The 20,668-nt window shown below is 38.6% G+C and overlaps 1 pseudogene; it reads right to left on the bottom strand.

The window, feature by feature from the left end:
- Positions 1–375: 375 nt before the first annotated feature.
- Positions 376–20,668, bottom strand: part of LOC106000719 — a 37,435-nt pseudogene continuing 17,142 nt past the window's right edge.

The raw sequence follows: 20,668 nt of genomic DNA, 5'->3' as shown, positions 1-20,668 counted from the left end.
GCTTTTTGCTAGTTAATTAGAGATAAAAGTCTTATGGATTTTTCTGCCCAGGCTGGCTTTATGCTGAGATGGTCAGATTTCATCCTCCTGAGTAGGTAGTATTATAGGTGTGAGCCAACAGCACCTGCCTCCTTGGGCATGTTTTGAGACATTTTAAATTGCAGACAGGTCATAAGGTGAGTATTTTTCACCTTATAGTGTGATTTATCACTTAGGATTCTGTCAAGAAGTAGAAACCCAACTAGTAACTTTAATAGAGATAGTGGAACATAGACAATTGGTTGGCTGGATGGTGACATGAGAGCAAAGGCAAGATGAGGACAATGCAGCAATAAACATATTAGCTGAAGGGAACTTCTGACCACCATAGATGGCTTAGATAGTTCTGCTCTGCAATTTCCACAGGGCACTTTGAATCACTGTGTTCCCCAGGCTGTAGATAAAGGGGTTCAGCATGGGGTGACCACAGTGTACATCACTGAGGCCACTGCTTGTTTCCTTGGAGAATAGGACACTGTTGACCCAAGGTACACACCAATGGTGGTCCCATAAAATAAACATACTATGCAGAGTTGAGAGCCACAGGTGGAGAAAGCTTTATCCTTCCCACCTGCTGATGTGATTCTCAGAATAGAAGAAATGATATTATAGTATGAGAAAATGATTCCAGAGGTAGGAAATAAAACGAATAGGGAACCAGCAAAATATAGGGCTAGGTTTTTTGTTTGTTTTTGTTTTCTTTTTTTATTGTGAAAATACTGTACATAGGGATTTCTATTACCTGGGCAAGATAATGAGTACATTTCTTATCAGGCATTGTTGCCTTCTCCTTTGTTTCCCCTTCCCATCCATTCTCATCTCCCTCCTCCTCCTACCTCCCTACCCCGCACACCAAAGTTGTAAAGTTCCTTTTTCAACATAATGATTTGTACATCTCATTGTTGCAATGGGTCCACCTGTATCCCTATTTAAACAGCATTTCACAGCAGTCAAGGCAAAACACTTGAGAAGGGTCACAGTAAAAATGATCAATGTCCACATCCTTGAAGCTGCTAAACTGTGAGGCAATCAGAGTGTGCACCTGCGACTCCAAAATGCTAATGAGGAAAGACACCAGAATCAAGAGTGCACAGACATGAGGGTTCATGATGCCTGTATATTTTAAAGGGTGACAAATGGACACAAACTTAGAAGCATGCCATTCACATTTCCAAAAATGATAGCAAAAGATGTCTGTGTGAGGCAGCCCACATAGGAGATGGCTCTGCTGTGACTCTGTATGTCCCCTAGCATCTTAGGGACAATGGTGTTGATGAGACCAACGCCACTGATGGACAGGATGGAGAGGAAAAAGTACGTGGGGGTGTGGAATTGGTGTTCAAAGCTGATGACCAGGCTAATGAGCAGATTTCTGAGCACGGTGATCAGGTATATGGACAGGAACATCCCAGAGAGGATAGATTGAAATTTGGGATCCTCTGAGAGATCAGGGAAAGGAATTCTGTTCCATACTTTAGGTTTTGTGCTTCTATGTTACTTGAAACCTTTTTTTTTAAAAAAGAATATTCATTGGAAAAAAATAAGACATGCTGCCCACTACCCTCTTTGTTGTTTGAATTCCCTCACACTCTCCCAGTCCCTCCCTCCTGTCTCTACCCACAAGTTATATAGTTCACTGTCATCAGTGTCTAGTGAGCTCTGCTGCTGCACTTGTTCACCCCTTTTTCCTGAATTTTGTAGCCCCCCACTATCCTAAAGATATACACTTCAATATACCATACATAGGAAAAAAGACAGAATCCTCAAAAAAGAAATATTAAAAATTTTCAAAAAAGAAGAGAGGTGTCTTGTTTCCATATCTTGGAGTCTGTTTATGTAGAAATATATAGGTAAATAGTAGATATAGATATATAGGTAATTTCATGTAAATATGAAGAGGCACATAGGTTTGTGGCTTTGTGTTTCTCTCCTAAGTTTCCTCTTTTGGTGTTACTGGAGAATCCTGTATAATTTATCATATCCCTGTGCATTTTAGATCTAATTTCCACATAGCAGGGAGAACATGCACCACTTGTCTCTCTGAGCTTGGATTACCTCACTTAACATGATCTGTTCTACTTCATTCATTTCCCTGCAAATGACATTATTTTATTCTTTCTAAAGGCTGTGTAAATTCCATTGTGTATACATGCCACATTCTTTTTGATCTACTCCTATTGTAGGGAATCTGGGCTCTTTCCATATTGTTTTAAAAGATAGAAATAGCAAATTTTGCACAGATTGAGTTAGTACTGACCAGATAAGGAGATGACAACTACAAGACTGCAAGGTGATGTCAGTGTATATCTCTAAATTTAAACAAAAGGACAGTTAAGAGGTTCATGACATAGGTAGATTGTAAAACAGGAGTTCTAGTTTTAACAATTTGCTCAGGAGGTATATTTACCCTTTTAACTCCAGCTTTACCCTTATCATGAAACTTGCATGGCCCTTTGCAATAAAACTGGGGTCAGGGGTAAGGAGGCATTTCATATTCATTAATAAGTAATTGTCATTAGTAATATACACGATCAAAGAGTTTAACAAAAGGAATAGCAGGAAGCTGAAACATGTTTTGTCAGGGTGACAGAGGTCAAGGTGAGGCAAGGCAGATGAATAGAGAAAGATAGGGTGGGAGAACACAAGCATAATATTCAAGGTACATGTGTGAAAATGGAACCAGATAACTCTTTTGGGGGGGGGTATTGTCATGGGGCCTGAACTCTGGGTCTGGGCACTGTCCCTCAGCTCTTTAGCTCAAGGCTAGTGCTCTACCACTTGAGCCACAGTGCCAAGTTGGGCTTTTTTTTTCTTTTTGCTTATGTGGTGCTGAGGAATCGAACCCAGGGCTTCATTCATGCAAGGCAAGCGCTCTACCACTGAGCCACCTTCCCAGCCCCAGGAACCAGATAACTTGAGGGGAGGGGTAAGGTTTGGAGAGATGGAGGAGTAAAATGGAAGGAGTGACTAGGATGGTGATGCTTTGTACTCATATACAGCCTGATTTTTTTTGTAGGTCGTAGGTCTTGAACTCTGGGCCTGGGCACTGTCCCTCAACTCTTCAGCTCAAGGCAAGGACTCTACCACTTGAGCCACAGTGCCACTTCTGGTTTTCTGGAGTTTCATTGGAGATAAGAGTATCACAGACTTATTGCCCGGGCTGTCTTTGAACTGAGATCCTTAAATCTCAGCCTCCCGAGTAGCTAGGATTACAGATGTAAGCCACGGGCTCCTGGATACACTGAATTCTTGAATTGAAGTCCCTTGTACAACTACTTAAAGATAATACATATACAATACATGATATGAAACACTACATATTAACAGATGATTTTACATGTTTATTATTAACATATGCAATATGCTTGATTGCATTTATTTTAACGAATGCAGAGTATCTGTACACTGAAAAAAATTGTGCCTATTTCTCTATGCTTTTCTGCTGTCTGTCTACCACCTTTGTGATTCCCAATGCTCTTCCTCTCTTTCTTTCCCTACAATATAGTCTTCCCTTTTTTTCTTTCCTTTATTTTTTTGAGCTGGCCCTGGGACTTGAACTGGGGGCTTGGGCTCTGTCCCTGAGCTTTTCTGCTCAAGGCTAGCATTCTAACACTTGAGCCATAGCTCTACTTTCTTTCCTATGTATATTGATTCTTCACATTCATGGGAACAAGTGTTGGTGCTTCTAATCTGCCATCCTCTCCTGACTCCTTCTTTAAAAGAAGCACCAATGGCTCACACTTGTATTCACATCTACAATATAATATATAATACATAGTGAATGATTTAAAGAATATAATGTAAAATATATATAATATATGAAATATAATATGTAGTTTGTAATGTATAATATATGATATATAACAGGTATTATATAGTAAAACATATCTATAAAATATGGTATATGATGTTCTATATAATATTGTATTTGAATTAGAAATAATGTAAGTATTTTATAATAGCAAAAACAAGTAATAGAAATTACTCTTATCATATAAAATGACTGTTATATTTATAATTTATTGTACAACTTATGTATCTTATAATATAAACATAATATTATACATTATGTGATACAATTATTATATATTATATGCTCTATCTATTATATAAAAAGCTACATACATACAATATAGTGTTTCAAAATATTAAAATAAACATAAAAATAAATAAAAGTCAAGTTGAGCAGAATGGTAAGGCTGTCTTATATTTTTAAAGAACAATATAAGAAAAAAATCACCAACGTGGGCAGGAAGTTCCATGAGACTCTTATCTCCAATTAACCACCATAAACCAGAAGTGGCACTGTAGTTGAAAGTGGTAGAGTGATAGCCTTGAGCAAAAAAACTCAGGGATAGCATCCAAGCCCTGAGTTCATGCCCCATGACCAACAACAACAAAAAATCAATAATATTTTTCCCAGTAATTTGAATGTTCATCATTTTAGGACATAAATATACATTCATTTCTCATGTAAACATATCTACCTCAGTCAAATAGAAATCAAAATATATGTCTATAATTTTTATGGCATCTGCAATTGATTGCAGAGATGGAAGATGCATGCACACTCTCAAATGAGAAACATCAAGATGCTTTTTCTAAATAATAAATAAAGCTGGGCGCTGGTGGCTCACACCTGTAATCCTACTTACTCAGGAGGCTGAGATCTGAGGATCATGGTTCAAATCCAGCCTGGGCAGGAGAGACCCTGAGACTCCTATCTCCAATAAACCACCAGAAAACTGGAAGTGGCGCTGTAGCTCAAGTGGTAGAGCACTCACCTTGAGCTGAAGAGCTGAGGGACAGCGCCCAGGCCCAGAGTTCAAGCCCCATGACCGACAAAAAAACAAACAAACAATAAAATAATAAATAATTGGATTCTCAAGTGGGGGATAACATTTCATTGGATATAGAAGCATTAAGAAATGGCAGCTGATAAACATGGAAAGCATTGTTCCCAAAAGCCATTTAGATAAATTCAGACTGTTTTCTTTAATGAATTCCAAAATGAACACATCATTATTTCTTTAGATGGACCCATGAGCATTTGGAGGGAGGCAGAGAGCCCTGAAACCTGACAGAGGCAGCCCTCTGTGGGTCCCTCATCACTCATTATAACAAATCCCTTAGAGTCAGATGTTTCCAAACTTCAACCATGTAGAAATGACTTTCCTGAAGAGCTCATTAACCACAAAAGTCTGAGTCTGAGTTTCAGACTCAATAGATCTGGGAACAGAGCCAAGGACTCTCCTGTTTAATAAGCTGCCAGGTAAGGCTGGTCCTGCTAATCTGGATACAATACTTAGGGAAGCTGGGTCCCTGAATGGGCCCTTACTGCTTCAAATTAATTTTTATTTAGTTCTAAATAAATTATTGCAGTTATAAGACATCACTCTCAGAGTGCATCATTGAACCCTGTCTGATATATCTCATTCTCCCAGAGTGAATATTCCCAAAAAAGAAAAAAATTCAGGGAAATATTGCACATAGAAAATCCCTAAACCTCTAAGCGGTCTAATGTTTTTCCTCTGGGATGATAGGAACTTATTTCAATTTTTCAAGACATTGAGAAATTAATTTTCAGAGGGCTTCATTCAATTAGCTACTCTTTTCTTGAAATATAGAGGAGATAGAAAAATGTCTTGCCAGCTACCTCTCTCTAAAGACACATACATTTGTTTTCTCTAATTATTTTTCTTTACCTGCTATGTGTGACCAATGTTAGCTAAGATGATCAGTGGCATGGAGATTTTTTAGTTCCTTTCTCATTCTAAGAAAAATCTTTCCTATGTCTGCTTATCAAGCAATAAAGTCTCCCATTAAAGGATTTTAATTTCAGGCTGGGTGCCAGTGGCACACACCTGTAATCCTAGCTACTCAGGAGACTGAGATCTGATTATCACAGTTCAAAGCTAGCCCTTGTAGGAAAATCCATGAGTCCCTTATTCTCTCATTAGCCACCAGAAATTTAAAAAGCTGAAAATGAAGCTGTAACTCAAGTGGGAGAACAGTAGCCTTGAGCAGAAAAGCTCAGGGACAGTGCCTAATCCCTGAGTTTAAGCCTCAGGACTGGCACAACAACAATTCAATTTCAAAGTAGATGCTTCAGCCTGCATGACATGTTTTAATACCAAAGGACTCCCAACAGCCTTGACTTTCAGGATTCCATTTGTAACCAAAAATGAAATGCATGAGAAATAATCCATAACTATATCAAAAAGAGCAACTACAGTTCTTTGTGGCTCTGCTACTGAGCCATCAAGCATATTGAAGAACAGAAGTGTCTTTAGTGACTTTGGCAGTACAAATATTAATGCAGCCCTTGGAGGATGCTAGTGTCTTAGAAGTAGGAAGACAAAATGTGAGTGAATTTGAGAGAGGGATCCGATTAGAAATTAGAATATCAAGTAAAATCAAAATCCCCCAAAATGTGAGGCAATACCCCCAAAGAAACCATGGGACCATGCATGGGTTTCATTTTATGCACAGTAGGGGAATGCAGTGGTGTGTGTGTGTGTGTGTGTGTGTGTGTGTGTGTGTGTGTGTGTGTGTGTGTGTTCTGGTCCTGCAGGTTGAATTCAGGGCCTGAGTTCTGCCCCTGTGAACTTTTGGTGCTCAGGCTGTGTTCTATCACTTGAACCCCAGCTCTCCTTCCTGCTGTTTGGTGGTTCATTGGAGATGAGAGTCTCATGGACTATCTTGTTCAGGATGGCTTCAAACTAATATCCTCAGGTCTCAGCACCCTGAGTAGGTAGGATTAGATTCATGAGCCACTGGTGCCTGACACCATATACTCTTATAAAATAAACTACACCTAGATCTTGCATATACATTTTTCTAATGTGGGGAATGGAAGGATAATAATACAGTTTGACCCATTGTAGCAATGAGATGTACAAGACTACTATGTTGAAAATAAACTTTACAACTTTGGGGAGGGATGGGTGGAGGAAGTGGGGCAGGAAGGTATGATAGGGGAAAAGCAAAGGAGGGGGTAACAATGTTCAATAAGAAATGTACTCATTACCTTAATCATGTATCTGTAACCTCTCTGTACAGTATCTTTCCAATAAAAATATATATTAAAAAATATAAAGAAAGAACCTTCCCTTTTTAAGGAAAAAATAAAGTCATTCCACTTAAATGATGTTAATAAGCCTTCAAATATACTGGATGTTATTAGAATACATTCATAAAATGACCCAATGGAGAGTATTTATAAACACTCTGTGAGAACCAGACTGTATTATCTGAACACTACACTAAATAGATAACTACAGAAGCTCTATGTTTAGTCTTTTGAGGAACCTCCATACTGCATTCCAGAGGGGTTGAAAAAAGATTACATTGAATGCAGAATGGCAACTAGGAACATTATTACATAAAGGGCGAGTATAGGGTTTTGTGTTTACACAGGATGGCAAACAATACTGGCTTCCTTCCCAATGGATACAGACATGGCCCAGTGAGGACAGCCCCGTATCCTACAAGGAATTGGCCGCCAGTTGAAGAAGAAGAAATCCCCCACTGCCCACCTGGAGGCAGGTTAAAAAGTTGACTGAAGAAGGACAAAAGATGTTACAACACACTGGTAAACCTGTCACAGCTGAGAACTTGTTCCTGGCCATGTGTGCCATGCTTACTGTAAACTCTGTCCATGCTAATGCTAATGTAAGTCATTGGGCCTTTGTTCCTAACCCTCCTTTACTGGAACCTGTTGTTTGGGGAGACATGGATATAACTGTCTATTCTGTTCCTGCTATTTTATCTTCTCCTTGGAATAATTTGACATTTTACAATAAGGATGATGGTAGCTTTTTAAATTTTAGTTACTATACTCATTCTACAACTACTTCATAATAACAATTTTTTTTTAAAGGAGAAAGTGAAAGATGTAGAAATGACCCAGCTTGGTAATTCCTATTGGCAACTCGATCAGATTTTTGAACAGTCAGTTGTTGACCATGTGGCCTAGATGGAGAAAACTTGCCAACTTTCACCCTTTGTCCCAGACCTTCTGGAAAATTCCAGAATTACACAATGTCATATTCTGCCTCCATTTTCCTTTCCTCATCCAAAACCACTTGTTCTCCGACTGTACTGGTAAATTATATCTTCTTCAAAAAAGGATGCAGCTAAAAGACACACATTACCCTATGTTGAAGTGCTTCCCAGAGTGATCATAGTAACCCAATATAATGGACAGTCACCGATTAACTTTCATTCCTACCACACAATTCACACTCAGCATAGGAATCCAACCAACTGGAGCAAATGTAGGTTTGTAGAGAACTGAAGTGTTACCAAGATTCTATAACCCAGTTACCAAGGGCAGGATGCAGAGACCCAAGTTTAAGTGATTAAAACTCCAGCCACATCCACCTAAATAATGAAATATAATAAGACAGACCTTCACTGCCTCTCCCACAAACTTATTTTATGAATGTGATCAGAGTCAGTCTGAAAAATAGGTAAACAAAAACTCAGTAGAATCATAGAATATTTATGACAGCAATGAAAAATTACCTTAAGCATGACTTAGTTTATGGTATCTCTGTTTGCCTATCCTAGGGCTTGAACCTAGTCCTTGAGGGTTTTTTTGTTTTTACTTTCTCAAGGCTAAGAAGCTTCTACTAGAGCCACAGCTCCACTTCTGCCTTTTTGGTGTTAATTGGAGGTAAGTGTCTCATGTAGTTCTCTGCTTGAGTTGGCTTTGAACTGAAATCTTCAGATCTCAGCCTCCTAAGTAGCCTGGGGTGATCCACAGTGTGAGAGATTTATGTCCAGAAAATCTTAAGGCTTTCAAGCACTAGTCAACCTTGACCTGTTATTTTAATCAGTTACAAGGAGAATTCAGATTTGTACAATTGAAAACTTCTCTACAAAGTGAGGATGGGGACAGAAGACATAGCACTTCCTTCTCAAAGATGCAGTGTTATTCAGAAAATGTTGTCAAACACTGTTTGGCCATTTCATGGGGAGCATGATGGGCCAAGTGCAACTTGTATTTTCCAAAAGAGAGCCAGACTACCTCCTAATTCCATCTGCTATGAAAGGTTCTGAACAACACTGTACCTAGAGCACTCAAAAGATAAGTAATTACCTGTGAAGAAAGAAATGCCCTTGGTTCCTCTTTCTGTTCTGGTTGCTCTTCCATGTGATGAAGAAGCATCTCGTGAAGGGCTTGGGCCATGCGTGTACTGCATTGTAGATATTATAACTCTCTTCTGACATAGCCATGTCAAAAATGTGCCCCAGCACCATTCCAGTGTGGTATTATACAAACAGTGCCCCAATTTTGTACAGTCAGACTTAATCAGTATACACTGAACAGCCTGAATCCATAAGTTAGGATGGGAAATATGTTCTGAGTTCCTGAATACTCAGCTGACAGAATCAAACTGATGAACCCAGAAATGTTCCCATGGTGGTGAGAGAAGGTGAGGGGTGCATAGAAAATGTCTAGCAGGAAATATCTTTTACTGAGGGTCACCTGATCATAGGGAAAGTTCATAACCCAGACTTTCTCTGTAATTAAAAGTCCCCTAATTTGGGCTGGAAAGGTGGCTCAGTGGTAGAGTGCCTGCCTTGCATGCATGAGGCCCTGGGTTCAATTCCTCAGCACCACATAAGCAGAAAAAGCCAGAAGTGGTGCTGTGGCTCAAGTGGTAGAGCGCTGGCCTTGAGCTCAAGAGCTGAGGGCAGCACCTAGGCCCAGAGTACAGGCTTCATGACCCGCAAAAAACAAAACAAAACAAAACAAAAAACAAAATCAAAATCAAAAACAAAAACAAAAAGTCCCCTAATTTAAGAATAAAACTTAGTAGAAATTCACTGTCCCCATAAATGGTAATCACATTGGTTGATGATTCTGTAATAAGGCCATGTGTCAAGGCATCATTTGTGAATTTTGGTATGGAGTTGTATGTGATTGTGTTTGCAAAGGCAAGACAGACTCCATTTCTTCTCTCAATTCTGAGAAGAACTACCATAGTCATCTTCAGTGATGAACAGTGCAACCCAGGTCCAGCTGAAATGAAGCATCAAGGAGACCATGGCCAGTGCTAGAGCTGAGTCCTTGGTAGCCATCTGATAGACAGTATTGAACTGTCCATAGTCATTAAGAGAGGATCAAAACACCAAAAACTGAATTAAAAAGGGAAAAAGTAAAAGAAAGAGAATGGTCAAAGTCAGAGTTTCAGTCCTGATGTGAACTAAACAACAACTGGCAGTGTTGGGAGGGAAGGTTTTCTTTTCCCATGTGTAAAGTCATTGTCTTACATTTTCTAAGGTCTTTGCAGAAATGAATGGATAAGGTTCAGAACCTGGGGTAATCCTTTTCTCTCTTAGAATCTCTCCTTTTATGTTTTCCAACAAAGATAATAGGGACACCCAAGCCATTTTGGGGGTCTTTTCCTTTGAGGTCATTCAATATGAGAGGTTCATAATATTAATTCTTCCTTTCCCCTTCTTCAGCCTGTGGAGGACAGGGACAAGGGGAACATGCCTTCCCATCTCCCCACCCCTCCTAATCTTACCTGTCGACATTTTTAGAAGTATAGCAGTGTCCCAGTTGGGGTAGATGTGATTGAATTTCCTGTAAGTACTGCTACAGCTTTGCTGTCTCTCCTGCAGGTGTAATTAGGGCTATTTTTATTCTTCCCAGACATTAAGGTGAGTGGATTCTCAAACACATCAGTTCTACATAGTATGAAATATAGATCTCAAACCCCAGGGTTATGTTGGGTAGCAGATGGGTATTATTGTTGATTTACTCAACTGGGAGGGTCAGGGACAGAACCAATTGGTATTTCTTTACGTTGAGCCTGCACAGAGGTCATGGAAATTTGGGTAGGTAAGTAAGTGTTACAAATTTAATTAAGTTGAAATCTCAAGACTTTGTTGGGTTGAATGCTTTTCTCTACACACATTAATTGTTTAGACCCTATTTGCAAAGTGGTTGGAATTAGAATTTGTAGTCTTAGGAAGGTAATTAGAAGTAGGAGAGCTCTTGAAACAAGATTTGATCAACATACACTAGAGGGCTATTCTTCTGTAGAAAGTTAATGAGCTGGCTTTTCCTCTCTGTCATTTGTGGATATGTGAAAAACAGTGATATCTGGGTCACAGAAGCTTTTCCAGCTCACACACCAAGTCATTGAGTACCTTGAGGTAGGTCTATAGATGAAACAATTCTTAAGAAATCCATTTAAAGTTGAACCACAGAGGGTCACAGAAGAAATTAGAAAGGAAATTCAAATGTTTATGATATGTGACAAAAATGAACACATAAAATACCAGCTCCTCTGGAACACAACAAAGGCAGTACTCAGAGTCAAGTTTATAGCTCTTAGTTCCTACATCAACAAATTGGAGAGATCTGAAAGCAACAATTTAACAAGGCACCTGAAGCTCCTTGAATAAGAGCAGCAAGCTAAACTCCAATCCAGTAGATGGAAGAAAGTAATTAAAATTAAATAATAAATAAATGCATTAGAATCCAAAAATAAAAACTATAGAAAGAATAAAGAAAGAGTTGGTTCTTCTAAAAAAATTAATAAAATTGACACACCCTTAGCAAACCTTATCAGAAAAAGAATACCACATACCCAAATTAAAAATCTCGGAGATGAGAATGGAAACATCACCACAGAAACAACCAAGATTCAGAACATTATAAAGGAATACTTCTCAAAACTTTATGCTAATAAGTTTGAGAATCTGGAATAAATGAACAATATTCTTGAAAATATCAACGTGCCCAAACTGTTCCAACTTAACAGGCCCATATCAAGCATCAAAATAAAAACAGCAATAAGAATCTTCCCACCTAAGAAAAGCCAAGTATTGGATGAATTTACAGCAGAATTCTACAAGGCCTTCAAAGCAGAACTCACACCAATACTCCTCGAAATCTTCAACGAAAGTAAAAATTCAAAGTTCACTCCCAAACTCTTTCTATGAATCCATCATAACTCTCATCCCAAAACCATGCAGGGACTCATCAAAGAAAGGGAACTATAGATCCATTTCTTTGATGAACATTGATGCAAAATTTCTCAACAAAATTTTGGCCAATTGACCTCAATATCTCTTCAAAAGATCATACACCATGATCAAACAGGATTCATTTCAGGGATGCAACACTGGTTCAATATGCAGAAATCAATTAATATAACACATCACATCAACAAGAGAAAAGATAGAAAAACATGATTATCTCAATAGATGCAGAAAAAGCATTTGACAAGATCCAATACCCCTTTAGGATCAAGGCTCTGGAAAAACTAGGAATCTATGCAACATTCCTCAATATATTAAATGGTGTGTATGACAAACCTACAGCCAGAATTATACTTAATGGTGAAAAGCTAAGGGAATTTCTTCTAAACTCAGGATGAGACAAGGATGTCCACTTTCTCTACTTCTCTTCAACTTAGTATTAGAATACCTACCTACAGCATAAAGTGGATCCAAATAGGGAAAGATGAAGTTAAACTCTCCCTCTTTGAAAATGACATGATCTTGTATTTAAAGAATCCCATGGACCCCACTCCCAAATTACTCGAGTTGATTTGAAACTTTGGTAATGTAGCAGGGTATAAAATTAACCCTCAAAAATCAAAGGTTTTTCTGTATGCCAAAAATGAGAAAAGTGCAGCTGAAATCAGGAAAGCAACTCCTTTTATAATAGCTCCACAAAAAATAAAATACCTAGGGGTTAAATAAAGAAGTGAAGGACCTGTATGATGAAAACTTTAAAAACCTGAAAAAGAAAATCAAAGCAGAACTTAGGATGTGGAAAAACCTCCCATGTTCCTGGATTGGAAGGATTAAGATCATGAAAATGGCAATACTACCAAAGGCTATCTACAAATTAAATGTAATACATATCACTATCCCAACCTCATTCTTTAATGGAATAGAAGAAGCAACCCAAACATTCATGTGGAACAATAAAAGACCTCAAATAGCAAAAACAATCCTTAGCAGAAACGACAGTGCTGGAGGAATATCAATACCACATTTAAAATTCTACTACAAAGCCATAGTAATCAAAGCAGCTTGGTATTGGTACAAGATCAGACCTGACGACCAATGGAATAGAACTGAAGACCCAGGAATGAACCCAGAAACCTATAGCCACCTTGTCTTCAATAAGGGGGCTAAAAAAATATACTGGAAGAAAGAGAGTCTCTTCAGTAAATGGTGGCAAAAATGGATAATCAATTTAGAAAACTAAAGATAGATCCTTATATATCACCCTGCACCAGAATCAACTCCAAATGGATCAAAGACTTCAGAGTCAAAGCCTACACCCTGAACACAGTACAGGAAGGAATAGGAGAAACCTTACATGATCTTGGCACAGGCCGTAATTTTCTTAATAAAGACCCAGAATCACAAGAAATCAAAGAACATTTGGACAAATGAGATTGAATCAAACTACAGAGCTTCTACATGGCAAAAGACATAGCTAGAAAGATCAATAGAAAAAGCCCATGGATTGGGAGAAGATCTTCAATAACCATACAATAGACAAGGGTCTCATATCTAAAATATACTTAGATCTTTAAAAATTAAATCCCCCAACAACAAATCCTCAAAGAAACAACTGTCAAATTTATAAGTGTGCTAAAGACTTAAAGAGAGACTTCTCTGAAGAGGAAATAAGAATGTCCAATAGATACATGAAGAAATGCTCAACCTCTCTAGTCACAAAAGAAATGAAAATTAGAACAAATAGAGATTCTGCCTCACCCCAGTTAGAATGGCTACAATCAAGAAATCTAATAACAACACACGAAAGATAACACTACTTCATTTTTGGAGGAAGTGTAAACTTGTTCAACCACTTTGGAAGGCAGTATGAAGTTTCCTCAAAAGACTCCACCTAGAGCTCCTGTATGACCCAGTAATCCCACTTTTGGGCATTTATTCAAATGTTCACAAACAAGGCTACACTAAAGCTTCCAGCACAACTATGTTTATTGCAGTATTGTTTACCATAGCTATGACATGTAAACAACCCAGATGCTCCCCAGTAGATGAATGGATCAAGAAAATGTGATATATACCTGTGTATGTGTGTGTGGAGGGGGTGTTTGTGTGTGTGGGTGTGAATTCTTTTTTTGGGTCCGATCGTGGGGCCTGAACTCTGGGCCTGGGCACTGTCCCTCAGCTCTTCAGCTCAAGGCTAGCCCTCTACCATTTGAGTCAGAGCACCACTTCCAACTTTTTTTTTTCTTTTTGCTTATGTGGTGCTGAGGAATCGAACCCAGGGCCTCATGCATGCAAGGCAAGCGCTCTACCACTGAGCCACCTTCCAAGCCCTAGTGTGTGTGAATTCTATGCCTCCATCAGAAAGACTGACATTACCCTATTTGTTAGGAAATGGAAAGACTTGGAAAAAATTATAATAAGTGAAATTAGTCAGGTCCAAAGAAGCATAGGTCCTGAAAAACCTGATAAAGGAAATCAATGCAGAACTTAGGAAGTGGAAAATCCTTCCATGCTTCTCTATCGGGAGGATTAACATCGTGAAAATGGCAATACTTCCAAAGGCTATCTACAAATTCAATGTGATACATATAAATATCCCAACCCCATTCTTCAATGAAATAGAAAAAGCAACCCAAAAATTCATATGGAACAATAAAAAACCCCGAACAGCAAAAATGTTCCTTAACAGAAAGAACAGTGCTGGAGGAATACCAATACCAAATTTCAAACTCTATTACAAAGCCATTGTAAAAAATCCAGCTTGGTAGTGGCACAAGAAAAGACCTGAAGACCAATGGAATAGAACTGAAAACCCAGAAATGAACCCACAGACCTATATCCACCTAGTCTTCGATAAGGGAGCTAAACAAATATAATGGAAGAAAAACAACCTCTTCAATAAATGGTGCTGGCAAAATTGGTTAATCACATTAGAAAACTAAAGATAGATCCTTATATATCACCCTGTACCAGAATCAACTCCAAATAGATCAAAGACCTTGGAGTCAAAGCAGACACCCTGAACATACTACAGGAAGAAATAGGAGAAACCCGACTTCTCCTTGGCACAGGCCGAAATTTTCTTAATAGAGACACAGAAACACAACAAATCAAAGAAAGTTTGGGAAAATGGGAAGGGATGGGAAGGAGAAACAAAGGAGGAGGCAACAATGCTTGATAAGAAATGTACTCTTTACATTGCCCATGCAATTGTAATCCCTCTGAACGGTATTTTCACAACAACAACAAAAAACCACCATGTGTAGGACTTATTCAAGAGAGGAATCCATTACTCCATGAAAGCCTTGTTAGGGATATTGGGGACTGAAATGTGAAAGTGGATGAGAAAGATTGGAGTCATGTGTAAGCAGAGCATTCGAAATATGTCCCACCGGGAGATGGGAGAAATATCTTCTACTCTGTCCATTCTCCATTTGAGTTCTCTCTCTCTCTCTCTGAGTGTTTGTGTGTGTGTGTGTGTGTGTGCGCGCGCCCATTTGCTTGTACTCTGGCTTGAATTAAGTTTCTGAGCACTGTCCCTTAGAGTTTTTGGTCTCTTGGTGCTGGCTCTGTCCATATTTCTCTATTGGTCTCCTTTACTAGTTCCTCAGAATAGAACCAACACTAGAGTCACAACTAAAAAAAACAAAAACAAAAACAAACTGGAGGCACACAGATCATTACCCTGCTCCCTGCACAGAGCACCATGGTGGTTTGTGATCTTGCTCTATACATTTAAAATGAGAAAGGGCTTGGCAAAGCCGGGCACAGACAGCAAAGTAAGGATGCAAATGCTCCATGGTGTTGGCAGCTAGGAGGAGCTGTCATCATGGTCCAGTGCTGAGATCAACCCTAATTTGGGTTCTGAGGTAGAAGTCTTTGTTGCATCAGCTGGCAAGAAAGTGAGGCCCAGACTGGGTTCAGATGGGGATACCTGGCACAGGAGAACAGAGCCACTGACACAATGATAGGGGTGATGAAGGCCTTTCTCCCTCCATGCTGTTCATGTCCTGAGCATCACATATGTGGCTATGGTGAGAGCAACATTTCTGAAGGCAAGGGAGGAGTGGGATTGGGGAGGATGGGGGCATGGTTACTACTGGGATACTCTGACACTTGGAGGGGAAAGAAAAGTATTATCCCCAGAGCTCAACACCCAGGAACACAAAAGCAATACTGTTGGGGTAAATCACAGCCCATCTTTTCCCCAGGACTCTATTAAGAAGAATGAGACCTTGTGCAACTCCCAATGGACACTCCCAATGTGGTGTGTTTTGTTTTAAATCCTTCCACATGATTGGGTTTTTCTCTTCTTCCTACATTCTCATCTGATATTCTACTTAATGTTTTTTAATGAAAATAACTTATTCTTCTTGTCATGTTCTTTGTGTTAACAAGAGAGCCCACTGATAAGTGGGAAGCTGGTACTTGAGCTGTTGTGTTTATATCAGAGAAAGTTGTGTAGACATCAAATTAAGAAGCAGGCCTAGGTCTAGAGTATTTGGAAAGCCCCTTTTAGAACTGTGTTGAACATTGAAGTAATTTTAATTCTGTCACATAGTTTCTTTTAAGTTGGTAGGAAAGGACACAAATCAGCCACACAAAAGGATGGAAGGTAAGTAGTATCCTCCAACTCTGTAGTTGTTATAGACAGAAAAACATATTTTCAGAGGTTGCAGATACCCATGATGTAAATGAACAATTCTACATGGAAAGAATATGCAGCAAGTGTGCAAACGACCCTAGGATATTCAATATCATATACTTAATTGAAGGTTACATACACTATATGACATAAGGCATCAGTTTACTAGAATAATTATAATTTGAAACACATAAAATAGTTTAGAAAATGGAATAACATGCTTTCTGTCAGTCGACATCTTGGTCAACATATCAGTGTCAAATCAGACAGATTTTTGTGTCATCTGGTGCTGCCTTCCTTTGTTACCAAATCAACTCAAGACAAACATTTGTTATTGATTCAAAAGATTAGTAAACTAAATCTCTGGGGAGACTGTCAACTTCTGAAAGCCACAAATGATTCTTTATTGATATACGTGTAAAAGTACATTCCTCCTAATAGCTGGGAATAATAGTGTAGACATAGTTTATAGAATAGGCAGATGGTGCTGCAATAAACATAGTCGTGCTGGTAGCTTTAGTGTGGTCTAGTTTGTGAACATTTGGGTAAATGCCCAAAAGTGGGATTTCTGGGTCATAGGGGAGCTATAGCTAAGATATGGAACCAACCCAGATGCCCCTCAGTAGATGAATGGATGACGAAAATGTGGTATATATACACAATGGAATCCTATGCCTCCATCAGAAAGAATGACATTGCCCCATTTGTTAGGAAATGGAAAGGCTTGGAAAAAATTATATTAAGTGAAGTAAGCCAGACCCAAAGAAACATAGGTCCCATGTTTTCCCTTATTTGCAATATCTAGTATATGTACGAGTCAAGCAGAAAAGGCCAGATAAGGTGATGTTAGGGAAATGAACCCTAAGATATGTTTTTTTTTCTTTCATGTGATTGTTTCTATAAGATTATTTCTTTGTTTCTTTGTATCTCCCTCCCCCACAATATAACCCCTGCTTTCACTGTATTTGATGTTGGTATAATTTGTGGAGGGGAAGGAGAAAAACAAATCGTTTAAATAGGGATACGGGAGGACCCATTGCAACAATGAGATGTACAAGTCGTTATGTTGAAAATGAACTTTACAACTTTGGTGCTGGGGGGGTGGGGAGGATTGAGTAGGGGGGGCAGGGAGAGGATGGGAAGGGATGGGAAGGGGAAATAAACGAGGAAGCAACAATGCTTGATAAGAAATGTACCCATTATCTTGCCCATGTAATTGTAACCCCTCTGTACAGTATTTTCACAATAAAAAATAAAAAATTTTGAAATTATAATATTTACATTTATATAATGATTTACATTTTCCAAGAAGCCCATCTTTCAGGTACACTCAAAAAGATTTTCTTACCTTTTTTTAAAAAAAAGAACAGGCAGATGATTGTGTAAGAATGCTTGGCTTACCATGGCTATTATCTTATTCAAAGACAAAGGTGCATTTGCATATCAGAGGCTAGAATTTTAAAGCTCATTCTGAGGAAATATTTGGCAAAATCTTAAGGTCCAATTGTATTCATGAAAATAGGTATATATGTATATGTGTGTGTGTATATATATATCTATATATCTATATATATATAAATTCTAAATTGAGTATACTAATTGATCTAAGCATAAGCTTTCTCCTTTCCAATCATATACATTACAAAAAACATACATTACAAACAATAGAAATAAGCCAGGCATCCTGGATAACTACCTACTGAAGTGAAATTTACAGATATAGAAGAAAATACAGACTATTCCTCTACAGTGCAGTTATTTCTTTAGATACAATGTATCAGCTTGTAATTGTGGTCCCCAACCCTCTTGTCTTCAGCAGAGAGAATAATAGCCAGATCTGTTGGGTACAGCTCTGCTCCATCTGACAAATCCATTATGTCCTTCTTGTATGTTGAACTATTATTAATATGCAGATCTTCTTTTCACAGAGATTTTTCAGGAAAATATCCAGTTCATTGTCATCTATGTACTAATTGCCATCCTTAACATAGAACTCAAAAGCCTTTTGTGAACTCTTCCCACACATTTTATCTTCCTGAAATTTAAAAAGAAAATGATCTTGCACTGGTAGTAACCTGGCCTTGTCAGTCAGCTCCAACTACCTCTCATCACTTGAAACAAACAGTTTTAGCAGGTAGTCTGATGAATCCTATCTGAAAACATTGTTTGTCTGCTTTTATTTGCACAATTCTGACAAAGTAGCACTTGAGAAAGTTGTTGAACAGTTCAACAAGCATTTATGAAAGAGGAATTAATTTTTAAAAAATATATACTGTTTTAGTTTGTAAAAATAATGAGTATCTGGAGATGGTCACCCCACAAACTGAATTTTACAGTGCTTGGGACGTGAAGTTTGTTTTATCTCTATTTTACCTCAATAAAAATGGACAGTCAAAGACCTTTTATTAGATTTGGTAGTACTGGGGTTTGAGCTCAGTGATTTCTGATTGCTAGGCAAATGGTGGGCCACCAGTCCTTTTATTTGTAGTTGTTTTATAGATGGGATCTTTGACCTTTTTATCCTCAGGTTTGGCCAAATCTTTAGAGCTCAGCCTCCTGAGCATCTAGGATTACAGGTGTGAGCCTCTAGCTATTGGCTAATAAAAGTGAGGCAGGTACTTTTGGTTGTTGTTTGCCTGCCAGTTTGGGATTTCAACTCAGGGTCTGGACACTATTCCTGAGCTCTTTGCTAAAGCAACTGCTCTACAACTTGAACTACAGCTTTACTTCTAGGGGTGTGTATGTGTATTTAGAGATAAAAATCTGATGGGCTTTCTTTCCTGCCTTGGCTGGCTTTGAACCCCAGATACTCAAATTTCAAATTCCAGAGTAGCCAGTATTACATGTGAATCTTGATAGGAAAATGAGTACTTTTACTATCTAACATGCCACAAAACTTACTGATACGCAGAATGTGGTTGAAACAAATAAGACTGCATAAGATTCATAATATATAAAAGGTGTGTTTTATCATTTATTATTTTAATTATTGCCAGGTTAAGGTGTACTGATGTCACTTCTGTGATTGGCTATAGGATACAGCCATATGCATTTAACTGACACATTTTTATAAAAGTTTGCCTTTCACTGATAAGAGTTAAACTGTACATAAATTGTTTTGGTTCTCATTCAAGCTTTACTGTAGAAAAATTTATCAATGCACCTGTATTGTTCACATACTTGTCCAACAATAGCAGTCATTATATAAGCACCTATACAGAACAGTGAGCACTGTCTTCTTTGATTCATTGTAACTGAGATTAATCCTGTGGCTTCCAGCCATTTCTGTCTTGGTGCAGATGGTTAACTGTCTTCCAGCAATGGCCCAGCAGAATTAGAGACAGTGTTGTGTCTCTGTCATGCATATGTGGGTGAGCTCATTCCACTCAGCCACAACTATAGTATTTACTGATGTGAAGATCTCTGGACTCAGACACGTGCTTCGGCTCAGCTAGCAATTTCTTCCTAAATAAAATTAGGCTGCTTCTTATTTTTTTGTGATGGTTCTGGGGCTTGAACTCAATGCCTGGGTGCTATCCCTGAGCTTTTTTGCTGAAGGCCAGGGTTCTGCCACTTTGAACCATGGACTCTACTTCTAGTTTGGAAAGAAATGCAGACAAATGCAGATTCATCTTTTAGACTTTCCTGCCCTTCATTGCTTTTGAGCCTTGATCTTTGAATCTCAGCGTTTTGAATAGCTAGGAATATAGGTGTGACAACTCTACCAGAGAACTCAACAAGTCTTGAACTGTTTTTTTTTTTTGGGGGGGGGGAGGTTGTGGGGCTTGAGCTCTGGGCCTGGGCACTGTCCCTCAGCTCTTCAGCTCAAGGCTAGCACTCTACCACTTGAGCCACAGCACCACTTCTGGCTTTTTTTTTTCCTGCTTATGTGGTGCTGAGGAATCAAACCTAGGGCCTCATGCATGCAAGGCAAGTGCTATACCACTGAGCCACCTTCCCAGCCCATCTTGAACTGTT

This window comes from Dipodomys ordii, unplaced genomic scaffold, assembly GCF_000151885.1.
Source record: "Dipodomys ordii isolate 6190 unplaced genomic scaffold, Dord_2.0 Scaffold235, whole genome shotgun sequence".
Classification (NCBI taxonomy): Eukaryota; Metazoa; Chordata; class Mammalia; order Rodentia; family Heteromyidae; genus Dipodomys; species Dipodomys ordii.
The sequence above is the reverse complement of the archived record's forward strand: the minus strand, read 5'-3'. Positions and strand labels throughout refer to the sequence as shown.